Source organism: Macrobrachium rosenbergii, chromosome 28, assembly GCF_040412425.1.
Source record: "Macrobrachium rosenbergii isolate ZJJX-2024 chromosome 28, ASM4041242v1, whole genome shotgun sequence".
Taxonomy (NCBI): Eukaryota; Metazoa; Arthropoda; class Malacostraca; order Decapoda; family Palaemonidae; genus Macrobrachium; species Macrobrachium rosenbergii.
This window is the reverse complement of record NC_089768.1, coordinates 32,655,886-32,678,164: the sequence shown is the minus strand read 5'-3', so window position 1 is coordinate 32,678,164 and position 22,279 is coordinate 32,655,886. Positions and strand designations below refer to the sequence as shown.

At 37.2% G+C, this 22,279-nt stretch overlaps 1 protein-coding gene across 1 annotated transcript in view; it reads right to left on the bottom strand.

Moving 5' to 3' along the window:
• The window catches only part of LOC136853961 (titin-like), a 243,065-nt gene that overhangs the window by 143,892 nt on the left and 76,894 nt on the right, over window positions 1-22,279 (bottom strand). Inside the window, exon 2 of the mRNA XM_067129858.1 lies at window positions 202-240. The gene's annotated coding sequence lies outside the window, so the exon portion shown is untranslated. The remainder of the gene's footprint in view (window positions 1-201; window positions 241-22,279) is intronic.

Here is a 22,279-nt window from a genome sequence, read left to right as displayed (position 1 = left end):
GTATTCATAGTTCGTTTTAAAAGAACGCGGAATGAAGTCACGAAGAATAGTGATTTAAGGGAAGGAGGGGCCCAGTTCATATTGGTGGAGGGTTGGGAGGTTGAGGGGAGGGAAGGTGGAGGAGGAGGTGGGAGGAGTTATTTGTGATGGATGGATAGCGAACCAAGATTCAGAACATGACTTGACCTGAGGTCAACTTACCTTTGCTTGGCCGCGCCGCCTACGTCTTTAAGGTCACTTCTGAAAAATATAGAATGAAAAAGGAATATCAGTGATCTGGAGAGGTCAAAATATAACTCTAAGTATTCATAACACAAAGACAAGTAAAGTATCAAATTTATGACAAGAACACAACAGTCAAACTCTCTGCAACAACATCAAAACTGTAACTTAATATTTCAAAACGAAATTGGCAGGTATAAGCAATATCCTCAATTGCGTCAGGACAAACATCTAGATAAAAATAATCAAGTTGACATCTTGAGCTAGACATGGATAACAAATTAGTTCAGCAATGAAATTAAAATGTCCATTTTTCATTTCAAGTATCTATAAGAAGACCACTAAAATACTCTAATTCCTCAATAACAATCATGGTTATAAATCTTCTATCAACGTTACATCAAATAATATTATGTTTAAAAACTCTCCGCCAAACCTATTTCTTCACTAATGACTTCAATGAACGTTAAGCAAAAACAAAGAAAAGAGAGAGAGAGAGAGAGAGAGAGAGAGAGAGAGAGAGAGAGAGAGAGAGAGAGAGAGAGAGAGAGAGAGAGAGAGTCCTCGCTTAAACCAGAACCAATCTCGTGTGAAAGACGTTTCCCCTGTTACTTTTCACTATGTTACTTAAGAACCCTCGGGACAGGCATCTTGACCACTGGGTTGCCTAAAACACTTGCCTAACACTTTCCAAGTGGTCACTTCGATGAAAGCAATCTATGTGAAGGTACCATATTCTATTATTATTATTATTATTAGACACACACGGTTTTTAGTTCAGTATCCAGTGGCAGTGGTGTAGCACTGATAAATGCAAAACACGACTTCTGGATTGATGAGTTCTCTTTTAGAAAAAAAAAAGTAGAAATAACTTAAAATTATTATTTCTTAATGCTACCATAACCACCAGTAATAATAATAATAATAATAATAATAATAATAATAATAATATTATATTAATATTATTATTTTATTTAAGCCAGTACTAACTGATTCTAAGCTATGTGGCATTACAATTACCATGTTCACTAACTGATTCTAAGCTATATGGCATTACAATTACCATGGTCACTACCTCCAGAGAGAGAGAGAGAGAGAGAGAGAGAGAGAGAGAGAGAGAGAGAGAGAGAGAGAATGCTGGTAAAGTGAAATATTTCTGGAAAAACTTCCAGCACGAACGTCAGGACATCTTCGATCCAACAGTGTTTCTCCCGTTCATGGGAACAGGTACGTCTGTGTGTGTGTGTGTGCTTGCGTGCAAGCGCTTCCATTTCAGCCAAGGAATGAATGGACTATCAGCTGCAGAGCTTAGAGAGGAAAACCGTGCTTGTACGTCCTCAGACGGCTCGGCCTTTCCAGTGTCTTTTATCACGGCGTAACGGCAGCCTTCCAGAACTGCAAGTACCTTCCGGGTACAAAAAATGCTTTAATAACGCATTGGTCAGCCACCATTCAAACTATAGCGTTTTAGGTTTGCTCCCACTGCTTTTCTTTTACAGGGCCCCCCCTCGGCCCCCGCCTTTTTTTTAATCCCCGGTTCATCATTTCTTCTTATTTTGCTTAATCCTTGTCCGTCTTCGTAAATTCATGACAGATGGCTGGTAACAAAGATGGTCAGAAAAGTCCCATTTTTTAAAATTGCAAAATAATTTAAGGTAAGCAAAAACGAAGAAGATGGAGAAGGGGAGAAAAGAGAGAAAATAGACGTATTATATCTAAGTTTATTAAACGAAGACAGAAATAACAATGCACTTACTAAGCTTCGGCAGAATGAATTCTGTCATTAGCAAGACTGCAATTCGCGAGGTTCAACGTGCTAGCCTCTAGTAGCTCAAATTACCCTCAAATTCTCCCACTATCAGCAAATAATATTAACCTTTACAATTATACCGTTCAAATCTCGAAGGAATCCTTTGTTTCCTACTTCCACGGACTGTATTACACTCCAACATTCCTAACTTCAAATAAGGTTTCAATATTTTCTATTACAAGAAGAAAAATCATACCACAAAAGCAGCACTTAGAGAAGCCATCAACATTTCCAGTCACCAAAGACAAAACGACCTATTTTGTGACCCAACCTGACTGACCTCCAAGGGAATCAACAGAGAAGACAAACATCCTCAAGATTGACCTCAGCTGGACGAGACCTGCCCCCCGCCGGGTCTGTCCAGTGAAAGCCCCTGTGGAAACTTTGGGTGAGTTTCTTGCTGTGGCCTCTCACACGGGTAGCGACAACCGCGACACCCACGTCCAAACGTCTAGCTTGAGAGAGAGAGAGAGAGAGAGAGAGAGAGAGAGAGAGAGAGAGAGAGAGAGACATATACCAGGGCAGCCAAGTCTAAGCCGACAGACAGCTCTTTCGATAATGACTCCTAACAAGACGGAATAAATTAACTGGAAGAAGTTGTTGTCTCTGAACTTTAACGAGAGGCGCCGTGGATGCTAGTTGGATCACCGGCATTCCTCGCAGGTGTAAGATTGCTGTCAAGTGTCTTCTGAATCGGCCTTCGGTTACCTTATTCCTCTCCGAAATTCACGTTGGAAAGCGAGAAAGCACCCATTTGGTTCCTTTTATCAAATTAAAATAACCTACCTCCAGACGAGAGCAGTAAAAAATAAAAATCTATTTTGAGGGCTTACTGGAACGAATGAGCATAAAAGGCTTTATATATAATTTTCATTTATATAATGTTTATCTTCATCATCATCATATCTAATGAAAATACAACTTCATTCCTTATAAAACTTCAAAGACACTTCCCGCTATTGTTAAACGAAGCCGTAAACTTTTTTTTTTTCCTAAACTTTTTTTTTTTATGCAGTGCAACCTTACTTGGCGTTTTACCATCTTATTGACCTAAATGGCGGGCACAGTTGGTGATATGACCTTTTTAATATTTCATTCCCTTCACCTCGTTTACCTTCTCTCTCTCTCTCTCTCTCTCTCTCTCTCTCTCTCTCTCTCTCTCTCTCTCTCTCCTCTCTCTCTCTCTCTCTCTCTCTCCCCAGTGTGTTGCTATACAGAATATCTTATTTTACATTCTAATTTACGTTTTTTGTTGTGGGTACTCCGCAACTAGAGTTTCCAAAAACACAGCCAGAAGAGAGACAATTTTCCCAAATGCTATTGGAAAATGAATTGGAAGAATGCTTTTTTGTTAACCAAGGATCTTATGAGTGAGCAAGTCTAAAGGAAACTGAACGAAATGAAAGCAAATAATTCCTGTCTGTGTCTTACATACCTCGTGAAACATGAAGGCTGGCCCTTTTAAAGATACCAACAGACAAGTTCCAAAATGGACTCCAGAACAAATGCATCCACATATAGTCATACGAACAGACATGCTCATAAATCTAATTCGTAATGTGAGCATTTGTATGTAAAGTAGAGTTGTAGACTTGCTTTTACATATTCATGCATTGCCAGCTACTTCTGAAATATTTGAAAATACTACGCTAGGAAATATTTGACATATTCTCTGTTTGTTTTATAAATACCGCAGTTGTTCACTTATTCTTATCATCGCAACGGCACAGGGACAAGAGGAAACGGGGAAGGAATGGCTTTTCATCTTTTAATGCTTAATTTTTTTCCTTATGCCAGCATATTCTGCTCTGTGGAAACTTGCTGTGCAAGATGATCAATATTTGGCTCGTTCGATAATATTAAAAACAATAATGTTATGATTCCCAGAAGGCCTCCGGACACGCAAACAGCAGCAGAAAGGTAGCCAAGGATATTAATATAATAGATTGCACAACATGACCCTCAATTCTAGCCTCCCGATGCATGTCATCAAAAAAAAAAAAAAAAAAAAAAAAAAAAAAAATGCTCTGAAGGAACAGGGGGAGGAGGGAGGTGTGAGAGAGAGAGAGAGAGAGAGAGAGAGAGAGAGAGAGAAAAGAGCCACGTTTGGAGTGAAAGAAAAGGAGCCTGGGAAGGAGCCATAGCTGTTGGGGGGGGGAAGGAACCTCGTATGAGGAGGGGGAACAGAGCCATAACTGGGGACGTGATTTGAGGAGCCATGTATGGGGATGAGAATGAGGAGGGAGAACTGAGCCTTTGGGTGCAGGCGATGGCCATAAACGAGGTCTTTATGGAGACTGCGGTTCGTTTTATGAGCTTCCGTGAACAGCTTTCCGTCAACTCACGCACTGACGCCCCTCATTCAATTACCGCCCCGCTAATAGACGTGTACAAACTCGCAACTGGACACCTTTGTATATTGCAAAGTAACCTTTGTATATTGCAAAGTAGTTTTTCTTTTTTTCTCTCTTCCGTCGATGTGAGGAAGGTTCAGATCGAGGCAGCTTTTCTACGGGGTATCTGAGAGGGCGCTATGCCCGGAGGAGGTCGAATTGGCTGGATAGAGAAAGTAAAAAAGTAAAGTATGCCTTAGTTTAACCAGACCACTGAGCTGATTAACAGCTCTCCTAGGGCTGACCCGAAGGATTAGACTTATTTTACGTGGCTAAGAACCAATTGGTTACCTAGCAACGGGACCTACGGCTTACTGTGGAATTCGAACCACATTATACCGAGAAATGAATTTCTGTCACCAGAAAGAAATTCCCCTAATTCTTCATTGGCCGGCCGGAGGATATCTCAGCAGGGTAAGAGATGAGACTGAAGAATCGGCAATAAAATGATGGGCGAACGGAAAGACGATTCCAAAAAGATTTTGTAAGCCCATAAAAAAAAACTCACACACACACACACACACACACACACACATACAGGTCAAATCAGATGATCAGACCTCATACTGTTAATAAAATTAAAAATGCAAATTTTCCGATTACTAAACACAGCCAACTGAAAAAAAAAAAACGTCAGGAATGAAAATTTCTTTCGTTCATTTTTCACAATACCTGGAGGAAATTTGTTTGTGCGAATTAATAAAACAGCAAGGAACTTGCCTTGCTCTTCTTCCGAAGATTTCTTCAAGAAAGAATTGGGTTAAGTTACCTTTAAAAAAAGACTGACAATCGTAAATGTATGATTTATAACGCCCAACGAATACCATAAGTACCACCAAGATTTCCGAGCTAAGTATAATGCTTTCTTCATAACTACTCTTAAAACGGAAGGCAGGGTTACATAATAATAATAATAATAATAATAATAATAATAATAATAATAATAATAATAATAATAATAATAAATAATAATAATAATGTGTTGATGTGGATCTTATATTTAAAACGATCTTCTGACAAGAAATTAAGAGAAATGTTGACCAAGATTAAAACAAAATTACCCGACTGCCTACGACTGACTAAAAAAAAAAAAAAAAATCATGCAAAGTAAATTTCTCTCTCTTATTCTCACGAGTTCTGATTCGTAAACAAGCCAAATAAGGAACCAGGATTTCAGGTCAGGACGGAGCGCATTCACCGTGCAAACCCACACACACACACACACACATTTATACTGAGGTCTTGCATTTGGAAACCGGGTGGGTGCGGACGGAAAACACCTGCAAGCTCGACTTTGTATCCCGCCTGGAAACTCCAAGGTTTCGGTTTTCTCTCTTTCTCTCTCTCTCTCTCTCTCTCTCTCTCTCTCTCTCTCTCTCTCTCTCTCTCTCAGATCACGTGAATACCTTCCGAGAGGAATTTGCTGCCATTCGATTCGACGTAAACCCAGCATAAAGAAATATAGAATAGACAATAGAGATTTAAAAGTATTTCCCTAAAAATATATTGTAAAGTATGACGATTTTTAAAAACCTGTTTTGGAGGATGAAATTCCAGATAAGTTTTCCCAACCTCTTAATAAATTTCAATAGGAAAATATCCTTTATTTACAAAAGAAAGCACCTATCCACCATTCTGGTAATGCACACGAGCAGCTATTTTTTGCTTATGTTAAGTACAACAAACAAGTAAATATTCATCTCTTATTCAACAATTAAGTACAACAAACAAGTAAATATTCATCTCTTATTCAACAATTAAGTACAACAAACAAGTAAATATTCATCTCTTATTCAACAATTTTCATGAACGTGAATGTTAAAAATAATTGTACTTTATAAATTACTCCTCTCTAGAGTTATATAGTAAAGGACGTCGTAACATAAATTTGTTAAATGCACACCGATAAAAGATTAACTTGCTGCAAGATAAAAGACTAAATCGTACACGATCTAATTTCATGACTACGGATCGTTTCCTGAAATGTAATACCCATATTTACATTCTACACAAAACCCTATATTCCAACAGAAACAGCAGTTCGACCCAGGGGGTCCAACTGGTTTAACTTTCCCATGAAATAGCATTTCACTTCCAACTGCAGAAACACACGTAAACCATATAGTTTTATATAAAAAAAGTGCTTAAGTGAACTAAGTCTCTCTCTCTCTCTCTCTCTCTCTCTCTCTCTCTCTCTCTCTCTCTCTCTCGGCTTACATACTCCAACTGTTTCCCCTGATATGACTTCGTAAGTTGTTTATCTTCCCACTATTCGCCTATCCCTTGGGGTCTCAAGTTACGGAGGATATTATACCTGCTTTTTCAAGGTCCTTCATATAATATCAATATTACAAGAGCTCCTCCGATTCTCATCCATTTTTAGCACATCTTAAAATAAGAAGTCTTCCTTTTCAATGAAGCTTGTCCCTCACCTTATTTATTTATTTAATTTTGTATTCTTCCGCAGAAACCCCTTTGCAAGAGGATGCCTACGTTGCTTGTTTTACAGGAAAATGTGTATTTAGGCTATGAAGAATGGTCCCGTTCTTTAAAGATGAGGACAAAATAAGACACCCTTTGTTCAGTGTAAATCATTAATCATTAATAAAATATCTTGACCAATACATCAAGATTTACACTGAAGAAAAAGAGTCTTCTTGTAACCTCAAAATATACGTTCCTACATTACTGGTGCACAGATATAGACAACCGCTGCTAATACCAATACTACTACTACTATACTACTACTACTACTAATAATACTACTACTACTACTACTAATAATAATAATAATAATAATAATAATAATAATAATAATAATAATAATAATAATAATAATAATAATAAAACACTTAGTAGCCTGAGTCTTGAAATGGAGTAATAAATCCCCAGTTATGTATGGGTTCAAATATAATTAAAGAAAAATCTATACAGAACGTTTTCAGGAATCTGTTCGATTCCCGAAAGCTCACTGTATGAATTTATTTTTAAATATATTTGTACCCATACATATCTGGGAATTTGTTTCTCCTATAATAATAATAATAATAATAATAATAATAATAATAATAATAATAATAATAATAATAATAATAATAATAATAATAATAATAATAATAATAATAATAATAATAACAATAATAATAATAATAATAATAATAATAATAATAATAATAATAATAATAATAATAATAATAATAATAATAACAATAACAAAGCAACGCTGATTCCCTCATCTCGCCGATGCTGTTGCATCTGCTGTACATCACCTGCTGTAGAGCCAGAGGGCAGATTATGCACAAGAAAAACGCCTCGCTCCTCAGCCTGAAAGCTTTCAGCTGAGAGGGCTCTCTTTGTTTCAGTGATGAGGTTCCTAATGGTGAGAACCTGTGCCTTCAGGCGGTTTCCCGTTTTTTCCTCTTGCTTTTAAATCGTTCAGTGACTGGCAGTTTGGCTCTCGTTACGTTCATGGCGTACAGGTTTACCGATCTGATCTTGATCAAGCATAGGTACCTCCACAGAATCATATTCGGAGTATCGTTCGTGTCTGCGACCACAGGAACTGCATCATTATTATTATTATTATTATTATTATTATTATTATTATTATTATTATTATTATTATTATTATTCAGAAGATGAACCCTATTCATATGGAACAAACCCACAAGGGCCACCGACTTGAAATTCAAGCTTCCAAAGGATAGAAAATACAGAAAGAAGGGATCAGATATTATCAGTTATTGGGGAAAGAAAGAGATCAGTTATTATCAGCAATTAAGGAAAATAAATAAAAATGTAAAGCCAGGTAATTCTTAATTCAAGGATAGTCGCTCTGCAAAAGAACTCCCCACGGAGATATCGTTTATCAATAAAATTATTTTACTGAACAGAAAAGGGTACATACAGTATAATGCACTACTCATGAGATACTTTGAGAAATTTACCGAAATCATTTGAGAATTTTACCGAGATAATTTGATAAATATGCAAAGATAATTTACCAAGATAATCTGAGACATTTACCGAGATAATGTGAAAAATTTAAATAGAAAATTTGAGATATATAACGTCTTTTGTTTATGTTTTTACGTTCATCTCCGAGGGCTGGTACCTAACACGGGGCACCCCGTATAAATAATGACAAGCACAACGTGAATGCAAATGTCAAAATACAATGACAGTATCCTATGATGACTCACTACAATGAAATACTACTAGCAAGGGCAAGTGGCAAGCGCACCATTCTCTAACGCAGACACTACAGATGGGATGAAAACTGTCCTTGCCAAATTGACGCAACACTCGCCACGCCAATCCTTGAACGTCAAAAGGCTTGGAGGATGAGGTCCCTCGCGCCCAACGAGTGATTCATCCTGTCAACACCGAATCCTTTGGAGTCATTCTAAGGCTACACGACTTCTCGAGTGCACTTGCCTCATTTGGAATTCTACATTCATTACCTCTTTTTTCTCAGAATTTAAAGGAATTTATGGATATGAAAGTATTTCTATTTAATATATAATATATAATATATATATATATATATATATATATATATATATATATATATATATATATATATATATATATATATATATATATATATATATGTGTGTGTGTGTGTGTGTAATATTTATATGCATGTATATATACATATACATACATACAAATATACATACATAGATACACACATAATATATATAATTCATGAACCAATATCTCCCGATACATAAATACAATAACGTCGTCCACAAATTATGGCCTACGCCATACTGGGAAAAAGAAAACATATCAATAATCCGGTCACAATAATATGCCCAGACAGGTGACCACTAGGCCTTAATTCGTCTTCTACCTAATAAAGCAGGAGGCCTATGCCAGCCTACGTCCTGGGGTGTGGTGACACAAAGAAGTGGTTTGTTTAAGTGCGAGGGGCCCATTTATAAGTAGGTAAGTAAATTCTAAAGTTTTTACTTTTTTTTTTTTTTTTTTTTTTTTATTCAGGCTCAATTTAAGTATCCCTGTAGGTAATACGAGAGTTTCATATGGAATGTCAATCTTCGGCATATTTCGATGCATGACTTTCATAAGGACATATTCCCCAGACGAAATGCGACGCTAGCTGATCGGATCAATCATTTACATAACAATTAAACGAGATTATGGGAAGAGTAGAAGCAGAGGCCTTCAAGAAAGAATCTTTTCTTTTAGAATTTTTTTCCTAACTAGAGGATTTTCAGGCAGCTCCCGCGGCGAGCATCTCTCTCTCTCTCTCTCTCTCTCATATTGTACATATATTTTACTGAATGTTGAACGCACATGTATATTGATAGCATTCTCTCTCTCTCTCTCTCTCTCTCTCTCTCTCTCTCTCTCTCTCTCTCTCTCATACTGTACTTATATTTTACTGAATGTTGAACGCACATGCATCTTAATATTCGAGAGCATTCTATCTCTCTCTCTCTCAATATCCAACCTAACTCTTCCCATTCAATAAGCCAATTCTCCTCCAAGTCCTTGAAGAAAACCCAGCCCTCACTTAACAAAGCACAGTGGCTGCAGTACCGTCGAATTCAATTGACGCACTTTGTGTCCTGAGCAATGCTGAGAAACTTGGGATACAGTGACATATGGAAGCCATTTCTCTGCGTAAACGGTGGGGGCGGGGGACTCTTTTCCACAATCCTCTTGTGCGCAAAGAACAGAGATACAATTTGGGATAAGACATGAAAGCTGTTAGAAAGTCTGGAGGCATTTTAACACCTCTTGAAGCCGCCTGTCTGTTGCCCGCCCTAAAACTGCCCCTGTGCAAACACTCCATCTCGAGAGAAGACCCTACGGAAAAAGCGACTCTCCTTTTGGGCAGGAGATGAGTTTTTCTTCTTCTTCTTCTTCTTCTAAGCTGTAACAAGATCCCTCAGCAACGACCTGATGCCCAGATTGGCCTCTAGGAAGGTAATAATTGCATGAGGTATCACCCAGTGTGGATGCAGCAACAGTAGCGAAGATGACTTTAATCCATCGCTCTATATATATATATATATATATATATATATATATATATATATATATATATATATAATATATATATATATATACATACATATATATATATATATATATATCTATATATAAAATATATATACACATATATATTATACATACATACCCAATTTTCTTCAGGGCACAAAATCAATCCTCGCAGTTTTTTTATTTCTGCATCTCCCCATTAAATCACATAAACCATGAATGCACAACCAAATTCTCAGCAATCATGTCTCTGCTCTTTTGCAGGCATTCAACGTCACACTCGATCCCCTAATCAGGAAGGACCACGTGGGGAACGCCATCTTGAAGAGCACTCCTCGCTCTCCCAAAGGCCTTCGTTATACACGAAAAATCAACAGCGAATGACGTCGTCTTTGAGCCTCTCGTGTTTGTTTTTGAAGCGGCGCCCCGGGTAGATGACGGGCAGCTACGGGCTATTGCAACGGTGCCCCCTGTGGTGGGGTCTGTAATTGAGGGCACACGACACTCCTGAAGGATGTGAGACGAAAACGAGTTAGGAGAGAGAGAGAGAGAGAGAGAGAGAGAGAGAGAGAGAGAGAGAGAGAGAATATTGGTCAAGATTATTAAGATACATGAGCGTTCAACATTAGTAAAATGAATGTATAGTTTGAGAGAGAGAGAGAGAGAGAGAGAGAGAGAGAGAGAGAGAGAGAGAGAGAGAGAGAGAGAGAGAGAGAGAGAGAATATTGGTCAAGATTATTAAGATACATGAGCGTTCAACATTCAGTAAAATGAATGTACAGTTTGAGAGAGAGAGAGAGAGAGAGAGAGAGAGAGAGAGAGAGAGAGAGAGAGAGAGAGAGAAATATTGGTCAAGCTCATTAAGATACATAAGCGTTCAACATTCCGTAAAATAAAGTTTGAGAGAGAGAGAGAGAGAGAGAGAGAGAGAGAGAGAGAGAGAGAGAGAGAGAGAGAGAGAGAGAGAGAGAGATTATGGCACCCAAAAATGGAGCAGCCCGAATGTATTAGTTCAAAAGACGTTTTATTTATTTAATGACTCACTTGGAGAGTTTCATACGTACCCATGTAAGGCTCCAGTGCTTTCAACCTTCTCTCTCTCTCTCTCTCTCTCTCTCAATAACCCCGAGTTACTGCTCTTGCAAAAGCATTACTAACTTTTATTTGAATGAAATCCAAACCTTCCGCAAGAAAATATTTTTCTACTCCAATAAATACATTCTCTTTCGAGGTGCTTTTAAAAGAACACGGTTAATAATAATACTAATAATAATAATAATAATAATAATAATAATAATAATAATAATAATAATAATAATAATAATGCTATTACGCAAAGCTAAATCAGTTTAGTCTAAACTTTATGCGTTTACTAGTCAAGAAAGCAAGCAAATGCAATATAAAAAAACTAAAAGCAAAAGTATATACATTTATACATACACGCACACATATATGTATATATATATATATATATATATATATATATATATATATATATATATATATATATATATATATATATAATGTTAACCACAAGTTAACCCTCAAGTTGCATTCAATTTACGAAAACATGCACAGCGTAATATAAATCAAAATTACTATAGAACAATGCATTGTCTTTCAGTCCTAGATTAAATCTGCTTCGCAAATGAAAAATACGTTACTTTTATTTAGCAGAAACTTCTTTAGGTAAACACAACACTGCCCAAATCAAAGCCAAGTCAACACGTACGCCTAGAGCACCAGCAGCCAATGCTGGTATAAGGCCAGCTTCCCCCCAAAAAACAAAACGGTGGATTAGGAAAAGTCTAAAAATGATTTTGTACTTGGAACGTAAAGGGTGTTCTAGAAAACAGTCATAAAATTCTGGACGTCGAAATAAATCAAACAAAATGTAAAGTGGCCCTGAAACCTAAAGTCGATCGGGGTAAGCCAATATGGCAAGAGGCAATAAAGCCGAAGACTGTTTAACCTTCAATAAAACTTTGGGTTTGGAAGTGGAGGAGTTTATTAAATCCCGCTGTGTAAACTTTCACTCCGGGCTCGGCGTTTCGTGTATCAAGGTTCACAATGTGCCGGCAGGGAGGATTTGAACCTTCATCTTGTCTGTCATAAATTTCGTACATATATTTTCATATAACGTGCCCTCTCCATTTACGGGAAAAAGCACACTGATATGCCGGCAAAGATAATTTAAATTGTTAATATTTTCGTCTTGAATTACGTCTATATATTTTCAAGTAACATACTCACCATGTGGAAAAATGAACCATCGTAATATTCAAAATGAAAAAAATAAGTTATTACAAAAACCGACAGAAAATATTTAAAATTTTATTATTTTTCATCGTGAATTATGTCCATATAATTTCCTGTAAAATACTGTTTACATGCAAAAGAGAGGTATAGCATTATTAAAAAAAAAAGTGAATGCAAAAATAAATTATTTCAAATTATCATATTTCTATTATGAATCATATACAAACATTTTCACATAACATAACGCCCACATAAAAAAAAAAAAAGATTTATAGTAGGATGTAAAATGACAAAAAAAAATATATCAATTCTATAAACAAGGAAATCAAAACCGATTCATCAAAGCCATATTCCACCTATGCCGTCTTTCAGCCCGAGGTAACCTTGGCACCTATCGGCCATAACACCAATTTTCCTCCTGAGATCTCATTTCCCTCCTGATTGGCCCCACTCCGCCCAAATGGCAGCCATAAATCTAGAATTCAAGAATCTGCCCAGGTCGAGGGGTCGCGTCGAGATTGGATGCAGAGCAATATGTCTCGTGTGACCTTATACGGGCGGCGTATGACCTTATTCAGAGGGTCAGCCATCTATTGCTCGCCAAATACAGCAAACAGTGGAATGTCTCTTGCCTCTTGGCGGGGAGGGGGTCACCGAGGACGAATTCTAAAAGACTGCTACTCCTACTACTACTAATACTACTACTACTACTACTACTATGTTATGGCACGAGTAAAACGTTAAGATAATGATATAAGTCTACTATTACTGACTGAATGATTCGTTAATGCTTTTTGGTGTCAATAACAACCGCATGATAATTTGACTGTTACTACAAATAATAATAATAATAATAATAATAATAATAAAAATAATAATAATTATAGTAATATTTTAAAATCTAACAAATATAAATATAACAAGGTTTAATAATAATAATAATAATAATAATAATAATAATAATAATAATAATAATAATAATATCTTAAAACCTATCAAATATAAATATAACAAGGTTGTTAATAATAATAATAATAATAATAATAATAATAATAATAATAATAATAATAATAATAATAAAAAAGTATAACAAGGTTGGTTAACCCAACCTTATTTCGACCTACTTCTCATCGAGATCATGAATGAATAATTCAGAGAATAATGGCCTTGCATTAACAAAGAGGAAGAAGAAAGAAAGAAAAAAAAAACATTATTTACTAAATACGGCAAAGGTCAACTTTTGCAATCCGTGTTGTTGGAACGAGTCGGCGCTCGTAATGAAATTCGAGAGCGGCCATTTTTGGCGGGGAGTGACTTTAATAATCGAGGCGATGTAGGCTACGTAGACAGTCTCTCGAGAGCACGATCTCTCCCTTACATGGTGCTTGGTTATAAAGATGCCATTATCCCGCCTTCAGCTGTGATAACGAAAGCGTCGCGGGTGATCGCAGGCAACTGCCCATTTTGAAAGCAACTTTCCCCAATTGGGGGGCGGGGGGACAGAAAGTGAAGTGTGGAGGAATTACACAAATGCGGAAAACAAGCAACTTTTTTCAACAACTTTCTTCATGGGATGATTAAACAAAATTAGAGAATTTTTTAAGGAAATTGAGAGAAAAAATCAGGGAAAACCAACAGCTTCCTTCAAGGGAAGATAACACATAATTAAAGAGGTTTGTTAAGGAAATTGAGAAAAAACAATCAGGAAAATAAACAGCTTTCTTCGAGGGAACATAACACAAAATAAAGAAATTTGTTCAGGAAATTGAGAGGAAAAAATCAGGGAAACCCAATAACTTTCTTCAAGGGAAGACAGCACGAAATTAAAGAGGTTTGTTAAGGAAATTGAGAGAAAAGATCAGGGAAAACAAATAACTTCCTTCAAGGGAAGATAACGCAAAATTAAAGAGATTTGTTAAGGAAATTGAGAGAAAAGATCAGGGAAACCCAATAGCTTTCTTCAAGGGAAGATAACACAAAATTAAAGAGATTCGTTAAGGTAACTGACAGAAGCTGTCAAAACTAATCTTCTATCCGGGGTCTTGAAATTAAAAGGAAAAATGGTCAACTAAATGAAAATAAAAATTCATCAAAACAATATGCTTCGATGGGAGGGGCATTTACCCATTATGAAAACAACTTTCCCCCGTGGGGGGGGTGGGGGTAACTGAATTGTGGAGGAATTACAGAGAGAATTCGTTCAAAGCCAACCAGCGAAAACAAACAACTAGTTTTCTTCAAGGGAAGATAAACTTAAATGAAAAGACCAGTTCAGAAAATTAAGGAACGCTGTCAAAACTAACCTCCTGTTTGGGGCCTTGAAACCGAGTGGAAGAATGGTTGGCAAAATGAAGATTAAGGTCCATTAAAACCGACGTCTTTCAACGAAAGAGAGAAGAATAAGCAAAGAATGGGGGAAAAAGAAAGAGGAATCTAGGAAGAGATAGAAATGCGACCAGGAAAAAAAGCAACTGAAGATGAAAAGCATTATCGAATAGAAGATTTTTGGAATAAACTTTTACTCTGTTTTTTCTCGTCAACTAAATGTTTTTGTTTACAAGTTAAAGACTTGCTCTTTTTTTCTTTTTTTTTTTTTTGCTAAGAGGCAAAATATCCCAGAAGGCAAATGAACTTTCTTAAAATTACAGTTAATGAACGACACCAAACTGATATAAACTACAGCGCACCAGGACTAAGGAGATAATCAACCACCTCAAAATCTAAAGAAGCACTCACCTTTCCCCACACTGAAGTTAGGCAACTTCCTCAAACCCTGAAGTATTCAGTGATCAGCTAGATCGAAGGCCCTTCAGCATTCCGAATGGCGGAGATAACACCTACGTCACAAACTGACTGTCCTCAGAAACTTTCCACTCTCATTTTTTCTCGTCAGAATCTAGAGGTTGTCCGCCCATATCACGAGCTTCTCAATTCACAACGACAGAAATTATTCTCGTCAGAACGTCGAGTTTATCCACCCGTAACAAGACTTTCCCAATCCATAACAACGATCGTTCGAACCTCTAGCAACGACAAAACCCCAAGGTGAAAACACAAATCAACGCACGAGAGAGACCTGTAATTTCCTAAGCTCGCGTTTCCCACCGGCATCCGCCACGGAGAGAGATTTAATTCCTGCCAGTAATTATTGTTCGCCGAATAAAACTAGAACTGCGAGCGAGGCGGTTTTTGTATCCAAGGACTCCGAAGCACCAGAAGACCATTGTAAGGCAGGGATCGTAAAGGGACAGACAATGAACACTATCATGCAAATGAGGCATAACTTGCCCAGGGAGGAGGAGGAGGCGAAGAGGAGGAGGAGGAGGTTTAGAGGTTGTGGGGTTCGTGGTTTGAGGGTTGGGAGGGATGGGGTGAGGAGGGAGGCAAGAGGAATGATGAACAGATAGGGACACTTGGGTAGGAGGGAGGAGAGAGGGGGGAGGAGGAGGAGGAGGAGGAGGAGGAGGAGGAGGAGGAGGAGGAGGAGGAGGAGGAGGAGGAGGAGGAGGAGTGTGTGGTGGTGGGTTTGGCGGAGAGTGGGCAGGTGAAGTGGGCGGGTCCTTATTAGGTCATGTGTCCCACCTCAGCTTTGCTATGACTCAGTGGCTTCTCTCTCTCTCTCTCTCTCTCTCTCTCTCTCTCTCTCTCTCTCTCTCATCATAACAAACCTGGAGTCCTTGTGGACGTCCAAATCCGTCGTCCCCTTTCGGTTCCACTTTTTCTCCTTCTTGTGTCTTATCCCAGTCCATGTTCAGCGTGAGAAAATCCGCAATTACTTGTGATTTACAGTGATTTAGTTTAACGCTATAAATCTGCCACTTGGCTCGCGCTTACACCTTGCCCAACATGTATGAAAACCCCTTGCCCAACATGCATAATAAACTCTTGCCCAACAAGAATAAAATACCGTTGCCCAACGTGTACAAAAAACCCTTGCCCGACATGTATAAAAATCCCTTGCCCAACATGTATAAATAAAACCCTTGCAACAAGAATAAAAAAACATGTATATAAAAACCCTTGCCCAACATGTATAAATAAAACCCTTGCCCTACATGTATAAAAATCCCTTGCCCAACATGTATAAATAAAACCCTTGCCCAACATGTATAAATAAAACCCTTGCCCAACATGTATAAAAATCCCTTGCCCAACATGTATGAATAAAACCCTTGCCCGACATGTATAAAAAACCCTTGCCGGACATGTATAAAAAACCCTTGCCCGACTTGTATAAAAAAACCCTTGCCCGACATGTATAAAAACCCTTGCCCAACTGCATAAAATACCCTTACCCAACATGTATAAAAATGTATCGATTCACCTTCCTTATGGTCTCACCGACATAGCCTAATTATTCGTTCTGTTAACGAACTTTAAAATAGTTTCATATACTGACTATTCATACGTATGTATATATATATATATATATATATATATATATATATATATATATATATATATATATATATATATATATATAATATATATAAAGTTGTTAGCTTTCCGGTTCTTCGTACCAATTTCCAAAAGTGGCATGCTGCCACTCACACATACACACTCCACTTTCTCTCATACCCACAAAAACGAGGCAGGCCTCGAATAACAGCTGTCATGGCTCCCACAAAAATGGGAGGATGTCAAAGGCCAATAGGCCTCTACAAGTAATGAGTGACATGATGCTTAGACAGCTTTCATGCACAGAGAATAGTACTAGAAAATATAAGAGAAAATGGATGTCACTTAATTCGGTGCTCTGAGGAGTAGGCCTAAGGATTCACTTGGACAGGACATTCTAGTATATATATATATATATATATATATATATATATATATATATATATATATATATATATATATATATATATATAATATATATTATATATATATATACTAGAAAAAATTAAAGAAAATGGAGCCCTGTAATTCAATGTTCCCAGAAGTAGGCCTATGAGCTCACACATTAAAATAAAGATACTACATAGACATTATATATATAGTATATACAGTATATATATATATATATATATATATATATATATATATATATATATATATATATATATATATATATCCATCCATGTGTGTATGTGGATGTGTATGTATGTGTGTGTGTAAACGAGAAAACTCTACAAAACCATATATGAAAATGTTACTAAAAGCAGCGTTCAAATTTTCAAAAGTTGAAAAACCCCAAACAAATCCAGAGCATCATTCTGTGCAGCACCAGGACTTTCAAGTGAAGTTTTCACTGGAATGACGATCAATTAATATTTGTGTGCCCTATACTGACGACCATTTGTCCTTGCTTAAAGACGTCAAAAAAAAAAAAAAAAAAAATATATATATATATATATATATATATATATATATATATATATATATATATATACTGTATGTATATATATATTTGCTAAAATTCATTGTGTGTTAAACCAGATTTTTTCCGTATAATAAATAACTTAAGATTTATAAAATCTACTAGTCTACAATGGTACAAGCGAACCCCGATCGTCACCTGAAGAAGCGCTCAGCGATCTGATATTCCAAAACAAGCGAAGGTCGAATTCTTATGCAGTTGTCGCAGAGACAATTAGTCAAATTCAAGGACTCACAAGATAAGGAAAATGTCTTGACGTTTTAGCATCAATCACTCTTGCAAAAAAGAACCGAGGCGTTCAGGGAATGTTTTCACACGGATGTAATAATAATTAGAAACAATATTATTAAGTGGACGTTCTTATGTGAGCGTAATAGCGTTAAAACGCTGAGCATTGTATATACGTCTTAGTGGAAATATACTGCCAAGGGTAAATGTTAAAATATTGTCCCAAAGATAAAATAATGGATGAACCTACGAAATAAAGGAGTAACAGTGAGGGAGAGGAATTATCGCTAAGAAAATAAGAGAAAATATCTTTAAAGAACGCGTAGCCAAAGACAAGAATGATAACAATCGTCACAGCGACAAATATAAAAATGAAAAATCACAAGGTAAGAAGGGCGAAAGCATGTGTGAAAGTACGTTCACACTAAAAAAAAAAATTTTGAAACAACACCCCAGTAAGAAAATAATGGTAAAAAAAAAAAAAGAGGAAAAATTTGTTTTCTGAGAAATGCGGAGCCAAAGGTAAGTCGTGATCGTAAACATGCAGGACGACTTGTTCGGATTCGCAGAACTGCGATTAGAGAGGACTTAAAACAAGCGATTATGTCAGCTTCCAAACGCCGCTGGACTTTTGAGTGTCTCGGGAGCAAAGCAAATCAAAAGCAACAGCGGGAGAGAGAATCTTGGAAACTTTGCAAACGACGTGATGCAGAAATAGCAACGATGATAATATTCTAATACTGTTACTGTTGCTCTAATAATAATAATAATAATAATAATCTCACACATTTACTGATGAGTATTTACCTTTTATGTTATTCTATTAATTTCCTCAGTTTTTTCTCTCTTTGCTTTCGACGCTTGATCAATAATAATAATAATAATAATAATAATAATAATAATAATAATAATGTAATTTCAAAATCCCCATTTATATCAATTAATTGTGATATTTGTAAAAATACTTTCACAAATGTTACAATTTATTGACATAATTGCGGATCTGGAATATACAACAATTTAATAACGAATCATCTGTAAAAATGCTTAAATAATGATGTACCCAGTAATTGAATGATTTATTCTGGTTACCTAGCGCTACAAAATAGCCTGGATTGGCGACAAGAAATTGAATTACAAAAGGCCCACCTTGCGCGTCATCGCTGTAATGAACATAGGCAGCCAAGAGGTTTTTCTCTCATTACTACTACTAATTTTAATTACACTTCGAATCATAACCTCAGCAAAATATTCCAGCTTGAAATATGAGGATGCAACGCAAAAAACACTGACCAGCTAAATAACTTAATGATATAAAGAATTATTTTGACGTTTGTACGGCGTCTTCTGCGCGGAAAACTCCCCCACGTCCGTCTCGAAACCTTTTGAGGTGCCAACTCTTCCCAGCTCTAAACACGGTTCTCCAGCATCTGACCAAAGGCCGAGGGAGTCTCGGAGGACTTCGAGATGCCCGAGTTGTTTATCAGGACCTAATTAAATCCGTCATCACTCCGCATAAGGAAAGCTGGGCGAGATGGAGTGGACCGCCGCCTGGACTTGGCTCGTTCGCCAAGACGGTGGGACTCGCTCAACTGACTCTTTTCTCTCTCTTCCAGTGGCTTCCAGGAGGCCAAGTCGCCTCGTATTACTTCTCCCGTTTAACCTCCATTTGTGGCTCATCTCACGTCACCTCTCCCTTTTAACGTCCATTTCTGGCTCATTGCACATCATTTCTCCCTTTTGACCTACATTTCTGGCTCACTGCACATCATTTCTACAATTTAACCTCCATTTCTGGCTCATCTCACATCACTTTTCCCTTTTAACACCCATTTCTGGCTCATCTCACATCACTTCTACCTTTTAACCTCCATTTCTGGCTCATTGCACATCATTTCTACCTTTTAACCTCCATTTCTGGCTCATTGCACATCATTTCTACCTTTTATCCTCCATTTCTGTCTCATCTCACATCACCTCTCCCTTTTAGCTCCCATGTCTGGCTCACCTGCACATCATTTCTCCCTTTTAACCTCCATTTCTGGCTCATTACACACCATCTCTCCCTTTTAACCCCCATTTCTGTCTCATCTCACATCACTTTTCCCTTCTGGCTCCCATTTCAGTTCCTCGGTCTCCTCCTTTCTAAGCTTTTGTATCTTCTTTTAACATCTCTCTTTATATTTCCTTCCAACGGCTCAATTTTTATAGTTTTTCAATCGTTTTCTTCAGTTGGCTTTGCTGCTTCTGCCTCGGTTAATCTTACAGCTTTTGTATTTCTTCCCCAAACTGGTGGCAATTGCAATAAGGTTTCATAAAATGGACGATTTCATGACTCCTAATATCCAAAATAAGATGCACCGGAAAACAAGCAGTGGCTAATGGTACCCAGATTGAAGAACTCTACAGCATCCAATACACTGAATCTGGGAAATGTGCTTCATTTCAAAACCAATCATGTTTGCTCAAATTTAAACAAAAAACAAATCAAGGTATGGATTTGATTTTACTGTACACTCGAGAGGATATGCAACTAACAAACTTTCGTAAGTTCCTGACCTCTTAACTGGAACTTACCTAAGTTATTACTCGCCGAAATTTTACGTGAATATATATTCAAATCTATAACTGTGAACCTCTACAGTATAATAGTATGTATTAAGTAATCCATCGAGAATGCACCTGAACCAACAGATATACAAATAAGGAGCAAATAATAAAAACCTAAAAGAATCTACAAGAAAAATCACTTAAAGTTCTTATCCTCTGAAGCCCCGAAAAGAGAAAGTCATATCGTGTGCATAATTTGGTAACAAACCTGAACCAACAGATATACAAATAAGAAGCATATAATAAAAACCTAACAAACAAGAATCTACAAGAAAAATCACTTAAAGTTCTTATCCTCTGAAGCCCCGAATAGAGAAAATGATACCGTTCGCATAATTTGGTAATAAAAGAAGAAAGAAAGAAAGTTGAACATATAAAGACACGTAAGGATATAGCATGACCCCTTTTGGTTTGGTTCTCTTGCCCGGAAAGGTACTGCATTTCTGGCGGTCGTCTTGTCACTCAATCCGACGACGGGCGATTTTTTCTGTACCCAGTGACGAAAAGGAGGACTCTTCAAAGTAAACATACCTTCAGATAGACGTCAGTTGTCAGTTGTACCAGACATCAGACGGAAATTGACAGGGTTTCATGAATGAATGTGTGTGTTAGAAATACCACAAACACACATATATATACAGAGAGAGAGAGAGAGAGAGAGAGAGAGAGAGAGAGAGAGAGAGAGAGAGAGAGAGAGAGAGATCCAGATCTTCCTTCTTCAGGAGCACCTGAATAAATCATTCACTCCTTTTAAAAAGAAGACCTTAACATGAAAAGAAAAAAAAATGTAAAATGAAAATATATAACTCCCTTGCAAAGGTAGGCTACAAAGTCACATAATAATCAGAGCATACCACCATAAGAACAAAGGCCACAATAAAAAAAAAAAATCATCAAAGAATGAGGAAGAAAAAAAAAAGACTCAGAATTAGAACTCGGTTGGCAGCACACAGAGCCCAGGTAGTTCCAAGGACACTGGGGCAGTTAAGGAGAAAAATGCCACCCCTCGGGGCATGGAAAAACAACTGCATGCTGGACGAGAGAGAGAGAGAGAGAGAGAGAGAGAGAGAGAGAGAGAGAGAGAGAGAGAGAGAGAGAGACTGCAAAGACATACTGGCAAAAACCAGCTATTCTCTCGAGATGGAAGATAAGACGAGCTGACATCGATGCGAACGGTGGTTAGTTTTAGCAAAATTGTCTACCGGTAGGAAGACACTCGAATGAGGTTGGTAGGCGCATGATAGCACCGACCAATAAGCCCCTTCTTGCACGGAGAGGGTTCGGAGAGGAACAGGTGAATGCTGATCAGCAAATTACAGCATCTTCAGAGATGGTTGGAGCAAT